General features: G+C 47.2%; 1 long non-coding RNA gene across 1 annotated transcript; it reads left to right on the forward strand.

Annotated features, from left to right (window-relative positions):
• Positions 1 to 12,164: 12,164 nt before the first annotated feature.
• LOC147598532 (uncharacterized) lies at positions 12,165 to 13,121 on the forward strand. Its single transcript, XR_015260411.1, has 2 exons — positions 12,165 to 12,777; positions 12,813 to 13,121. It is a non-coding gene; the product is annotated as an uncharacterized LOC147598532 (long non-coding RNA).
• Positions 13,122 to 13,710: the final 589 nt, after the last annotated feature.

A 13,710-nucleotide genomic window follows, 5' to 3' on the forward strand; every position in this document is an offset into this window, starting at 1 on the left:
CCCCCAAATCCCGCATTTTTGCCCTGAATTCCAACATTTTTCACCAAATAACACATTTTGCACCCAAAATCCCGCATTTCTGCCCCAAATTTCACATTTCGCACCAAAATCCCACATTTTGCCCCAAAATCCTGCAAATTCCCCCAAATTCCCACATTTTTGCCCAAAATTCCCACATTTCGCCCCCCAAATCCCGCATTTTTGCCCAAAAATCCCACGATTTCCCCCCAAATTCCCCCGTTTTGCCCCCCAAATCCCACATTTTTGCCCCAAATTCACACATTTTACACCAAATTCCCACATTTTGCCCCCCAAATCCCACATTTTTGCCCTGAATTCCAACATTTTTCACCAAAATCCCACATTTTGCACCCAAAATCCCGCATTTTTGCCCCAAATCCCTCATTTCGCACCAAAATCCCACATTTTGCCACAAAATCCTGCAATTTCCCCCAAATTCCCACATTTTTGCCCAAAATTCCCACATTTCGCCCCCCAAATCCTGCATTTCGCACCAAAATCCCACATTTTGCCCCCAAAATCCCACATTTTTGCCCCAAATCCTGCATTTTTGCCCTGAATTCCCACATTTTACACCAAAATCCCACATTTTGCACCCAAAATCCCGCATTTTTGCCCCAAATCCCTCATTTCGCACGAAAATCCCACATTTTTCCCCCAAAATCCTGCAATTTCCCCCAAATTCCCGCATTTTTGCCCCCCAAAATCCAACATTTTGCCCCCAAAATCCCGCGATTTCCCCCAAAATCCCCCATTTTTGCCCCAAATTCCTGCATTTTGCTCCAAAATCCCACATTTTGCCCCCCAAATCCCACATTTTTGCCCTGAATTCCCACATTTTACACCAAAATCCCACATTTTGCCCCCAAAATCCCTCATTTTGCCCCCAAATCCCGCATTTTTGCCCCAAATTCCCGCATTTTACACCAAATTCCCACGTTTTGCCCCCAAAATCCCACATTTTTGCCCTGAATTCCCCCATTTTGCCCCTAAATCCCGCATTTTTGACCCAAATCCCCGCATTTTTGCCCCAAATTCCCACATTTTACACCAAATTCCCCCATTTCGCCCACCAAATCCTGCATTTTTGCCCCAAATTCCCACATTTCGCCCCCCAAACCCCTCATTTTTGCCCCAAATTCCCACATTTCGCCCCCCAAATCCCACATTTTGCCCCCCAAATCCCACATTTTGCCCCCCAAATCCCGCATTTTTGACCCAAAATCCCGCAATTTCCCCCCAAATTCCAACATTTTGCCCCCAAAATCCCACATTTTTGCCCTGAATTCCCGCATTTTACACCAAAATCCCACATTTTCCCCAGAAAATCCCGCATTTTTGCACCAAAATCCCACATTTCGCCCCCCAAACCCCCGCATTTTTGCCCTGAATTCCCACTTTTCGCCCCCCAAATCCCACATTTTTGCCCCAAAATCCCGCAATTCCCCCCAAATTCCCCCATTTTGCCCCAAAATCCCACATTTTTGCCCCAAATTCCCACATTTTACACCAAATTCCCACATTTTCCCACCAAAATCCCGCATTTTTGCCCCAAATCCCACATTTTTGCCCTGAATTCCCACATTTTACACCAAATTCCCACATTTTGCCCCCCAAATCCCACATTTTTGCCCTGAATTCCCACATTTTACACCAAAATCCCACATTTTGCACCCAAAATCCCGCATTTTTGCCCCAAATCCCTCATTTCGCACCAAAATCCCACATTTTGCCCCCAAAATCCTGCAATTTCCCCCAAATTCCCACATTTTTGCCCAAAATCCCACATTTCGCCCCCCAAATCCCGCATTTCGCACCAAAATCCCACATTTTGCCCCCAAAATCCTGCCATTTCCCCCAAATTCCCACATTTTTGTACAAAATTCCCCCATTTCGCCCCCCAAATCCCACATTTTTGCCCAAAAATCCCGCAATTTCCCCCTAAAATCCCCCTTTTTGGCCCCCAAATCCCACATTTTTGCCCCAAATTCCCCCATTTTGCCCCCAAATCCCGCATTTTTGACCCAAATCCCCGCATTTCACACCAAAATCCCCCATTTTGCCCCCAAAATCCCGTGATTTCCCCCCAAAATCCCCCATTTTTGCCCCAAATTCCCACATTTTACACCAAAATCCCCCATTTCGCCCCCAAAATCCCACGATTTCCCCCAAAATCCCTCATTTTTACCCTAAAACCCCACATTTTCGAGTTCTGCAGCGAAGGCAGAGATCCTCCTCGTCCAGATCCCTGGAGCTCTGCGGGAAAGAGCGAGAGAAGAGCCGTGAAAGCTCCGAGTGCGGCCAGCTCGCGTGTAGCCGCGATGATGCGCTGTTCATCGGTTGGAGGGCGACTGCCTTCTGCGCGGCTGGTTCCAAGTTGACGGTAACTGCCAGCGTGCTAGCTGTGTAGGACAGTGAAGAGGCTGACGTGTGTGTGTCCGTAGAGCTGCTAGAAAGCGTACGTGAAGAGCAGGAAGGGCTTTCAGAGCAGCCGGTTCTCGTCTTGGACAGTCGCCACACATCCGCACTTTTAGTGCCTCACCACCCCGGACAGCTTGCAAAACACGGCTGTAACTGTCCCAGCGCAAGCTGTTCAGGAAAGCACAGAAACGCGATGTTCGTGTGCCTTTAGCGCTGCTCGCAAGAAGCCTCCGGAGCAGGCACTTCTCGTGCGGCAACAACCGTGCCTGCTACGATCTTTCCTAGCCTCTTTTCCTCCGGGCAGCCGGCTTGAGCTGATGTGAAGTGTTGGTGGGCAAATCATCCAGAGAAGCCAAGAGTCGCAATGCTTCTGGGCCGTTACCAAGAGCGAGTGAAGAGCAGCAAGAGCTTTCCTTGCTGACCCTTTTCACGTTGGAGATTAGATAGACATTTGCCGGTTTAGTGCCTTGTTTCTTCTGCGCAGCTTGGACAAAGCTCATTGCGGTGAAACAACACAATCCCGACTGGCGTGACATACAATTGTTATTGGATTGCCTGACTGAAACTGAGAAACAACTAATTATAAAAACAGCAGGAGAGCTTGCAAAGGAACAGTATGATATAAAGAGAGGTAATTATAGAGAATGGTTTCCCTTGTTCGACCTGACATGGGATCTAAACCGCTCTGCTGATATGGAAAGGTTACAGGAATGGATATTCAGAGGGATGGAAAAAGCAATTCCCAGAATAATAAGTTGGGCAATGTTATATGCAGTCAGACAGGGTCCTTCTGAAACGCCGGTCGAGTTCCTAGCCCGACTAAGAGATGCGATGCGCCGGCACACATCTCTAGATCCGAATTCAGAGGTAGGCGCACAGCAACTGATATCCTTTTTTTTTGGACAATCACAAGGGGATGTTAGGCGCAAATTGCAAAAACTAAGACCTCCTGAAAACAGAGCCTTAGAAAGGTTATTAGAAGAAGCACGGAGAATATTTAGCAATCGAGAGGAAAGTTACAGGCGAGACCAGAAGAAAATACTAGCTGTGGGAAGAGAAAAATGAAAATCGGAAATTTAAAGTTAAACCAATGCGTGGGCTGACGCCTCTGGGTAGGAATCAACGTGCGCTATAGAAAAAGACCGGAGACTGGAAGAACAAGTGCCCTGAGCGCCAAAGGAACGCTAGATGGCGCAACAATCAAGGGAAAACGGTAGCTCAGGTGGATGAAGAAAATTGACTAGCCGCCCTCTTAGAAAAATAAAGTTAGGGGAAGAACAAAAAGAAATCAAATTTTTAGTCGACACGGGAGCGACTTATTCTGTTCTGAATCAAGCTTTGATGCCTCTGGAAAAGGATTATATTACAGTGAAAGGTGCGACAGGCCAGACTGAAGAGGCTTACTTTTGCAGACCCTTAAAATACAAATTGGGGAAGCAAGTGGGGGATTCATACATTTCTGTATATGCCAAATTCTCCAAAGGCCCTTCTTGGAAGGGATTTATTAGAACAACTAGAAGCAACAATCAAATTTAAGCAAGGGGAAGTTACTCTGGATGTAAATGATCACCAATACGTTCAAATTATGAGTCTATCCTTGGTCAGTACCCCTGCAACAGGAGAAATTGGTGCAAGAATTGTTGACCAAGTATATCCCGGAGTCTGGGCAACCGATACACCGGGATGAGCAAAGAACGCACCACCAATAATAGTAAAACTGAAGGAGGGACAGAGTGCCGTAAGGATCAAACAATACCCACTGAAAAGGGAAGATAGGGAAGGAATTTGTCCTATCATAGAGCGGTTCATAGAGCTAAGACTACTAAAAGAATGTGAGTCAGAATTCAATACACCTATACTTCCAGTTAGGAAACCTGATGGGTCCTATAGGATAGTTCAAGACTTAAGCGCCATCAACAAAATAACAGAGGACCTGTGGTAGTTAACCCCTATACCCTATTAACCATGCTAAAACCTGATTTAGCTTGGTTTACGGTCCTAGATTTAAAAGATGCTTTCTTTTGCCTCCCTCTCCATGAAGCCAGCCAGAAAATTTTTGCTTTCGAATGGGAAAATCCCAAAAGTGGTCGAAAGACCCAGCTCACATGGACGGTGTTGCCGCAGGGGTTTAAAAATAGCCCCACAATTTTGGGGAATCAGCTAGCAAAGGACTTGGAATCATGGGAACCACCATCAGAAGAAGGGAAGGTGTTACAATATGTAGACGACCTTCTTATTGCAACCAGAACCAAAGAATCCTGTGTCATTTGGACCGTGAGTCTGTTAAATTTCCTGGGACTACAGGGATATCGGGTTTCTAAGAAAAAGGCACAGGTGTTGTTACAACCCCAGGTCACGTACCTGGGGTACGAGATCAGTGCCGGACAACGGATCCTAGGACAAGCCCGGAAAGAGGCCATATGCCAAACCCCCCGACCACAAACTATAAAGGAACTACGGACATTCTTAGGAATGACGGGGTGGTGCCAACTTTGGATATGTGATTATGGTCTGCCTGTTAAGCCACTCTATTCCCTGATAGCAGCTAACCAAAAGTGTCTCCAGTGGGATGCTGAGTCAGATCGAGCCTTCCATCAGCTGAAGAAAGCCCTGATGTCGGCATCAGCATTGGGACTTCCTGATGTGAGTAAGCCATTTTTTCTATTTTCCCACGAAAAACAAGGAATGGCACTAGGAATATTGGCACAAGATTTGGGACCATACAGACGGGCGGTAGCATACTTCTCCAAACAGCTGGATGCCGCTGCGAAAGGGTGGCTGTTCTGGTTTTGTTAGTGGGGGGGGGGGCTAAGGTGGTAGCTTCTGTAGGAAACTGCTAGAAGTTGCTCCCCTTTGTTCAGTGGACTTGGCTGGGCCTAGGGCAGACCCACTGTTGGCCAAGGCCGAGCCAATTGGTAGCAGAATGTTCTGTGATAATGCCTCTGCGATAACATATTTAAGAAGGGGGAAACAGGAAAAAAAAAGGGAGAGATGTGAAGCAGCTGAGCGGGGGGCAGAGAGGGGGAAGCGCGAGCCTTGTGGGCCTTGCAGGCCTCACCCTCTGGCCTCCCACCGGGCAGCCGACTGGGCCCAACTCGGCCCGGCCTGGCTGCAAGAAGTGGAGAGGAGTTGAGCAGTTGAAGTGAATAAGATGTAAAAAGGATCCTGAGAGGCGTCTGCCAGCCTGTTGTGAGGAACGGCTGCAGACGCCAAGGTCAATGAAGGAGGAGGGGGAGGAGTAATGCGGCTCCTGGCCAAGATTCCTCTGCAACTCGTGGTGACGACCATGGTGGAGCAGGTTGTCCCCCTGCAGCCCATGGAGGTCCACGGAGGGGCAGAGATCCACCTGCAGCCTGTGGAGGACCCCACGCCGGAACAGGTAGAGGCCTGAAGGAGACTGTGGCCCATGGAGGGCCTGCTGGGACAGCTGTTCTAGAGGGACTGCACCCCGTGGAAGAGATGACCCACGCCGGAGCAGTTTCACGGAGGACTGTGGCCCGTGGGAGGGACCCCACGCTGGAGCAGAGGAGGAATGCAAGGAGTTCTTCCCCCGACGATGACACAGAGGCGTAAAACAACACGCGATGAACTGACTGCGACCCCCATTCCCCCCCCCCCGGCCCCGACCTCCCCCTCCATGCCGCTCGGGAGGGGAAGGTAGTAGAGATAATGTTAAGCCCGGGAAGAGGGAGGGGTGGGGGAAGGTTATCTTGTTCCCTGTCTCATTCTCCTGCTAGTTTTAGAAATAAATGAGTGTTTTTCCCCAAGTCGAGTCTGTTTTGCCTGTAACGGTAACTTTAAAAATTTCTCCCCATCCTTATCTCAAACCTCGAGCCGTTTTTCTTATATCATCTCCTCCTATTCTCTCGGAGGGTGGGGGGAGTGAGACTGTGTAGTCTGGTCCCGATCGGGGCTGAACTACGACAGTGGCCCAGCTGTCTGAGAGCAGTAGCAGCTGTCATTCTAAACATTCAAGAAGCCTGAAAGTTCACTCTAGGCCAGAAAATGACTGTCCTAGTTTCCCAGACTGTATCTGCGGTCCTTGAAGCAAAAGGAGGGCATTGGCTTTCCCCACAAAGGTTCCTGAAATATCAAGCTATAATGGTTGAACAGGATGATGTTGAAATCGTGACCACAAACATCATCAATCCGGCCTCATTCCTTGATGGGAACATCGGGGAGCCGACTGCTTGGAAACAATTGAAACCATGTATTCTAGTCGAACGGATCTTAAAGATGTCCCTGTCGATGGAGCCGAACATTGGTTCACCGATGGAAGCAGCTATATGTTAAATGGAAGGCGACATTCCGGATATGCTGTTACCACTTTTGAAAAGGTGATAGAGTCCAGGCCACTATCAGCCGACGTCTCAGCCCAAAAGGCCGAGATCATAGCCCTTACCTGAGCCCTGGAGAGAGCCCAGGGAAGGACTGTAAACATTTGGACTGACCCTAAATATGCCTTTGGGGTGGTACATGCCCATGGAGCAATATGGAAGGCAAGAGGACTGTTAAATTCTCATGGAAAAACCATCAAACACGCAGAAGGGATTTTGAAAATCCTGAATGCAGTCCAGCTTCCCAAAAAGGTGGCAATTATGCATATTAAAGCACACCAGAAAGTGAGCACAGAATTGGAAAGAGGAAATGAGCTGGCAGATAGGGAAGCAAAACAAGCAGCTAGAGAAACAATCAAGGTAGAGGGTGCGCTAATACCTGATGGACAGGTATTTCTAGAAGGTAAACCAGAATACACAAAGGAAGTCGGCAAACTTATTAATGATCTAAAGGGGTCATATAATGAGGAAGGGTGGGCCAATTACTACCCCTCACACGGGAGGGTAGTAATTCCTTCCTACATGATACGGTCAGTAGTCCGAGAAGAACATAGAAAAAGACACTGGGGGGAGGGGGGGGCAGAAGCCCTATATAAAGATCTCATCAGGAACATAATAGTGCGAAACTTAGACACTACCGTTAGACAAGTAACTCAACAATGTGATCTTTGTCTCCAGACTAATCCTTAAGTTGTAAAAGGGCCAAAACTTGAAAAAAATCAGAAAGGGGAATGGTCCGGGACAACGTTGGCAGATTGATTTCTCAGAACTCCCTAGAAAAGGGGGGTATCGATACTTACTAGTACTTACGGATACCTTTTCAGGCTGGCCAGAAGCTTTCCCGTGCGGAACTGCTAAAGCCTGGGAAGTAACCAAAATACTGCTCCAGGAAATAGTACCTAGGTTTGGAGTCCCAGCGGTAATGTTCTCGGATAGAGGACCATTTTGTGTCCAGAATAGTACAAGAAATTAGCCACCATCTAGGGACAGATTGGCAATTACATACCTCTTACCGACCACAATCAAGTGGCCAGGTGGAGAAAATGAATCACCCAATCAAACAACAGATTGTCAAGTTGGGTCAGGAAACTAATCTAACTTTACCATTAGCTCTTATACGAATATGAACCAGACCAAGAGCAAGAGAAGGGCTTAGTCCATTCGAAATTCTATATGGATGACCCTATGGGGTACAAAAGGGAACGTCTTCACAAATTGGTGAAGAAATAATGACCTCCTATATGGTGGCACTAAACAAACAATTAAAAAGAATTGAAAAACATGCAATGGGAATGCGTAGTAGGGGTCTGGATGGGCCTGTTCATGATATACAACCAGGGGACTATGTATATGTTAAGTCTCTTACAGAAAAAACTCTGGAACCACAGTGGGCCGGACCTTTTCAAGTCCTCCTCTCCACCTACACGGCAATTAAGGTAAAGGGACAGAACTCCTGGATACACCATACTCGGATCAAGAGAGCCTCTGCAACCTTGTGGAAAGTAACTCCAGACAACAACGAAGACTTGAGACTTAAACTCGTTCGAAAGGATAAGGGCGGGAACAGTGCAGTAGTGAACCGGAGGGACACCACAGCAAACGATACCGGACAAAGAAACCGGGACCAGCCAGTAACTAATCTCGCCCAAATCTGTCATCAGTGCAGTTTATATCTTATTTGTCATTTTATTATAGGAAACATAAAACCCATTTTAGTAGGTCACAGAAGGCAGTACATTATCTACAGAAGTAGCTGTACTAATCCACTAGACCAACTAAACCCTAAAATGACCAATTGTTTAATTGGAATTGTGATTGGGCTTACAATATTTTCCTGCATCTTACCACTAACTTGTAATCAAAAGGACACCAAATGGCCGTGGTCTCACGCCTCCCTTGGGTTTACAGGAAGCATGGGACCACCTTTTAAACGGTCGGGCTTAAACTTGGCCACTGTGGTTATGCACAAAATGGAAATGTACTCAGGGCATGAGTGGGGCTGGGACAGAGGCAACAGGGATCCTTAATACTATGGTGCGCCCCGTTGTGATCTTAGTGATTAGCTTAGGAATTTTATTAATATTAACTATTGTGCTGTACCTATGGGTTTGGAGAATGTTTGAGAAAGTAACACTGTCGTAGTTCAGCCCCGATCGTGACCAGACTACACAGTCTCTCTCTCACTCCTCCCACCCTCCGAGAGAACAGGGGGAGATAACGTAAGGAAAAACGGCTCGAGGTTTGAGATAAGGACAGGGAGAAATCCTTAAAGTTACCATCATGGGCAAAACAGACTCTTCTTGGGGAAAACTATTCATTTATTACTACAAACAGCAAGATAATGAGACAGGGAACAAGATCACCTCCCTCCACCCCTCCCTCTTCCCAAGCTTAACATTATCTCTACTACCTTCCCCCCCCCGAGTGGCACAGGGGGGGAAGAGGGAATGGGGATTGCGGTCAGTTCATCACGCGTTGTTTTACACCGCTGCTTCATGGTCGGGGGAACTCCTCACATTCCTCCCCTGCTCTGTTGTGGGGTCCCACCCATACGCCACAGTCCTTCCTGAAACTGCTCCGGCATGGGTCATCTCTTCCACGGGGTGCAGTCCCTCCAGAACGGCTGTCCCAGTGCGCCCTCCATGGGCCACAGCTGCCTTCAGGCATCCACCTCCCCCAGTACGGGATCCTTCACGGGCTCCAAGTGGATCTCTGCCCCTCCGTGGACCTCCATGGGCTGCAGGGGGACAACCTGCTCCACCATGGTCGTCACCACAGGCTGCAGGGGAATCTTGGCCAGGAGCCACATTACTCCTCCCCCTCCTTCTGAACTGACCTTGGCATCTGCAGCTGTTCCTCACAACAGGCTGGCAGATGTCTCTCAGGATCTTTTTTACATCTTATGCACTTCTCCTCTCCTCTCCACTTCCTGCAGCCGGGCCGGACCAATTCGGGCCCAGTCAGCCGCTTGGCGAGAGGCCAGAGGGTGAGGCCTGCAAGGCTCATGGGGCCTGCGCCTCCCCCTCTGTTCCTCTGCCCCCACTCAGCTTCTTCACATCTTCTCTCTTTTTTTTTTTCTGTTTTCCCCTTCTTAAATATGTTATCGCAGAGGCGTTATCACGGAACATTCTGCTACCAATCGGCTCGGCCTTGGCCAGCAGTGGGTCCGCCCTAGCCCTGTCCAAGTCCACTGAACAAAGGGGAGCAACTTCTAGCAGTTTCCTACAGAAGCTACCACCTTAGCCCCCCCCCCTCACTAAACAAAACCATGTATGATGCTTCATATCATTCAGGGAAACTGTTTAAGTAAAAGAATTTACTTAGTGTGATAAAAAGGGAGGATTGATATAGGGGACCACGTAGAAATGGGGACAAGAAGTTAATCACAACTATGCACTTAAAGAATTGTTGTAGTTCAGCCCCAATCGGGACCAGACTACGCAGTCTCTCTCTCACTCCCCCCCCCACCCTCCAAGAGAACAGGGGGAGATTTGGTAAACAAAAGAAAACCAGGAAAAAAACCAAACATGTGGGTTGAGATTGAACAAAAAGTAAATTTAACAGTAATGACAGAAGAAAACAAAACAGTGATGCAATACAAATATAGTATAATGGCTTACAACAAATCTCCACACCTAGGTTCTTCCAAGTAGCAGGAGGCTCCCTTCACCACCCTCCTCACTTATATACTGAGCCCCAGCAGTTAGCTAATTAGTTAACTATCCCAGCCATAGGGGCTACCAGCTTCAGTACCCCACCCAGCTCAGGTAAATATTAACTCTATCCTGGCCAGAACCAGACAAGAATACAGTTATAAAACATAGTCACGTACCCATATAGCTTAGAGAAACAATTAATGGAAGAGGAAGTCTGTTTTTTTTTCTTTTCCTGACGAAGGACTCATTTGTAAGGAGTGAGAAACAGTCCCTACTGCTCAGTGGGAAAAAAATCTTTAAAATCCTGAACCTTTTGTTACATGGTGACCAGCTCTGAATACCCTTGCTGCTCCTCACCGGCTCTTGCTACCACACATACAGGCTCCAAACTCTGGGGCTCCGGGCTTTCCTAGACCACCAGGACTCCGACGTTTAACACCAGCTCGAGCTGTCCACATAGTGTTAAAACACAGCTTAAAAATGATGAACGTCGGACAGCTGCTCCCACACCAGAAGTGTCAGCTCTGGAATGTCTTGCTGCTTCTCACCAGCTCTAGGCACCACATCTACAGGCTCACAAATGTTGGGGATCCGGCATTTCCTGGGACACCAGAACTCCGATGTCTACCATCACCTCAACTCAGCAGTCCCTTTTGAAAAAAATCTTAAAAATCACAAACATCAGAAGACTGCTCCCACACCAGAAGTGACATTTCTGAAAGCTCTTGCTTCTCCTGCCCGGCTCTTGCCACCGCATCTACAGGCTCACAAATATTGGGACTGCGAGATTTCCTAGAACACCAGCACTCTGACGTTTACCACCGTGCACTTATGGCCGCCCGGTGAAAACACTCTTATATATCATGAACGTTGGACGATAGATCCCACACCAGAAGTGCCAGCTCTGAAAACTCTTGCTCTGAAAACCCCTCAGTGGCTCTTGCCACCGCATCTACAAGCCCAGCAACATTGGGGCTCCATTCTTTCCTAGAAAATCAGGACTCTGACTTTTGCCACCATGTACACCAGTAAACTTTCAGAGGTGGCACTTTTGGTGTTGGAGCAATCGTCTGACGTTCGTGATTTTTAAGATTTATTTCTCACTGTGCAGCAGCTCTAGGTGATGGTAAGTGTCAGAGTCCTGGTGGTGGAGGAAAGCCCACAGACTCAATGTTTCTGAGCCTGTAGATGTGGTGGGAAGAGTCGGTGAGGAGCAGCAAGAACTTTTAGAGCAGGCACTTCCGGTGTTGGAGTAATTGTCTGACTTTCGGGATTTTTAAGATTTATTCTCAGAGGGCTGCCAGGTTGACTTAGTGGCAAATGTCAGAGTCCTCTTGGCCTAGGGAAGCCCGGAGCAATCGCCTGACATTGGGGATTTTTAAGCTTTCCTAGACCACCAAGACTCCAACGTTTTCCACAATTTCAACCTGGCAGCCCTCTGACAATAAATGTTAAGAATCCTAGACATTAGACGATTGTTCCAACACCAGAAGTGCCAGCTCTGAAAGCTCTTGCTGCTCCTCAACGACTATGGCCACCGCATCATAGTTCCTCAAAAATCGGACCTGCGGGCTTTCCTAGACGAATAGGACTCCGATGTTCGCCACCATGTGCACCCGGCTGCCCAGGAGCAGCAAGAGCTTTCAGAGATGGCACTTCTGGTGTGGGATCTATTGTCTGACCTTAGTGATTTATACAGATTTTGGCTCACTGGGAGGCCGGGTCTACAGCTCTGCTGTTACATTATGCTTCAAGTATATTACATGATGTAAGATATAAGATACTCTGATGTAAGTCTGCTGATAGTGAGATTGTGACTACAGTCTCACAGGCATTCCTTCATGGAGCACTGGAAGGATTCTGTTAGCAAACGCATTAATGAAGCAGCATTCCAAACCACAAAATCGTAGTACTAGGCACAAAGTGTATTTTTCCCATCCTTTACTGGAATACTGGTCCCATCCTCCTAAAAAAAAGACTCTTAAAAACCGTCAGTAAAGGAAGAAAACCTGACTCAATATTCACACTAGAGCAAATGGTTGGAAGGATGCTGTCAGGCTTAAAAATTACGCTTCTGACCGTGAACTGTGTATTTAAAAGTTACAATGTTATTTTGAATGGAAGTCCAGAAAATACTTTTCCAAGTTTATTTTGTAAAATTACTTGCTGTCTTGGATAAGCAACTGAACTTCTCTTTATTTTGTGGATCTTTTACCAAGTGACCGAGGAGTGTGGGTTTTCTTGTTTTGTTTAAGAAATACAGAATTAGAAGCTAGTGGGACAACCTTATTTTTAACTTTCTCAAGCTGGTAGGTTCTGAGCTAATTGCGCTGTTAGAGAGAGTGAGAGACTGTGAGTGTGAGAGCTGTTACTACAGCTGCTTTTCTGACTGTTTTCTGCACTTTAAGCCATGATATCGAGTATGTTTCTCTCATTTTCCAGCTGTGGGAATGATCATGAAAGTTACCCCTTGGGCACAGTCTGATAGCTGTGTGCCGGGGCAGTAACCAGACCCAAACATATTCTAAGAGTGCACTTAGAATTTGTTTTTTAATCCCTTATTTATACTAATGGTATTATGCATTTACCTCAAGCATTTTAAACATTGGTTATTGTATATCACTTATTTAGATATAAAATACTTTAATGAAATAAAACATACTCAGTTGTTGCTGATTATTTGTGATCTAGAGGCCTAACCTACGCTTATTTTGTCTATATCCCTTAACTCTTCAGCTGTGTTGCGCTCATCCTAACTATTTCTGAGGATCTCTTACATGTGTTCAGTTACTCATTTCCGTGCTAATATGAAGATAAAATTTCCTGTTCACATAGGCAGGTATAAAGAATATATCACTCTTCAGAGTGCTTAAATAGAAAACTAAGTTATCTTTCAGCCTAGCAAACACGAGTCAAGGGACCAAATGAGCTATAAACAAGAGGTGATACTCAGAAGTGCAGCATTAATCAGGCGAACTAACGACCCACTCTCCCGCAGTTCGTTTCTCACCAGCCATCTGCAGTCCCACCTTCCTTCGCCCTTGTGGGTGATGCTCAGCAGCACCTCGCAGATCAGAGCGCTGCAGCTCTGCGTGGCTGGCGTCTGGTCCTCACCTCAGGTAGAAGCAGAGCAGCAGGCGCAGCGCTGTTGAGCGCTGGGGTCTGGTGCGTGGGTTGGCCCAGGAGCAGAGCCCACGTGGGATCTGGTACTCCGCGTTCCCCGGGGTTAGGGAGGAGAACAGGTGTCACATTACGGAAAATGCAGAGAGAGCAAG

This window comes from Chlamydotis macqueenii, chromosome 17 (genome assembly GCF_036417535.1).
Source record: "Chlamydotis macqueenii isolate bChlMac1 chromosome 17, bChlMac1.mat, whole genome shotgun sequence".
Taxonomy (NCBI): Eukaryota; Metazoa; Chordata; class Aves; order Otidiformes; family Otididae; genus Chlamydotis; species Chlamydotis macqueenii.